We start from the raw sequence: 1,321 nt of genomic DNA on the forward strand, positions 1-1,321 counted from the left end.
AATGCTATGAAGATTAAATACCTGATACAGTGGCAGGACTGTAGTGATGACTTCATTCATGGAGGTTATTATTATTGAGCACTTTTTATGTGTACATCCTTTTTCAGAGCATTGGGATAAATATAGAAGGAAAAAGCATGCAATTCACTCTCAGGATGCATGCATTTAAATAATAGAAGAAATTACATAATCCAAAGAGAATGTAAAATTGTTTACCCTTAAAATGTTGATAATATCCTCAGTGCCATAGTATGTATAGTCAGATGACTTAAATGTTTACATCTTATTCCAGGTTTATCTCTCACCCTCTGATCCTTTTGTTGACACTCTCTTATTTGATCATTAGAGAAAGAAAGGGAGTAATGGGAGATTTCAGTTCATTGCAAATACTGTACACAAGGATAAACCCAGGTTTTTTCTGTACTGGATATAAAGGATGCTTTGAGGGGGCTCTTTTAAGAAGGTTGCAACCATTTTTCCCACAGAAATCATAAAGAGGTCAGTGTTTTATAATCCAGAGGAACAATAGGCAGGAAAGGGCCTCTTCCTGCCCATGAAAACAGTGATAGGCTTGCAAGGTCTTCCACGGTAGTCAGAGCCCCAAGAGGTTAACAGCCCTTACTCCCTAACTACGTGTCTTCTAGAGGTACTTCTCTTCTTGGATTCTTTTTGGCTTAAGAAATTATCTTTCCCCTCACTTCACTTATCCTCCCCAGTCCTGCTTTTCTTTCTGCTCCCCTCTAGTGTCTGGCTTTGTTGCTGACCTCCGTGGAGCCTCTCAAGGGCACTTGGCAGAGTTGTTGTCTCCGGTTCAGGCTTTCTCCGCGTCCTCTGACCAGTAATAGAACAAAGGACAAAAGGCCATCTCTTCATGTAACAATATCTCTTTATTTAAGCTTTGTTCTGCTGCTTTGGGCCTGTTCTCTCTAATTCACCAGATTTGCACTTAAGAGATTGTCCCCTTTCTCTTCTATAACCTCCCAACTTCTAGAATGAGTAGCTGGCTATGTTGCATCTGGTTTTCTCACTTCCAATAAATCCTTCAGCACTCTTTCTTAAGATCTGGGGATAATATGGGCAAATGGAAAAATCAAACCAATGCCAATCTCTGTTTCTAGGCCCCCTGCTCTGGCTTGGTGGCCAGAATCCTGGATCCTGCAAGTTCCCTCCTAAACCACTTCCAAAATCGGACAAGCCTTTGGAGCTGTGAGGGCTGGATTAGCTGGTGGAGGAACTGGCACTCCTAAAGGACCTTCTTTCTTAATAGCTCCTTCCTTAATGGGACCTGGAAGTAGTTCTGGAGGCCTGCAGAAAGGACCTA

Source organism: Bos taurus, chromosome 3, assembly GCF_002263795.3.
Source record: "Bos taurus isolate L1 Dominette 01449 registration number 42190680 breed Hereford chromosome 3, ARS-UCD2.0, whole genome shotgun sequence".
Lineage (NCBI taxonomy): Eukaryota > Metazoa > Chordata > Mammalia > Artiodactyla > Bovidae > Bos > Bos taurus.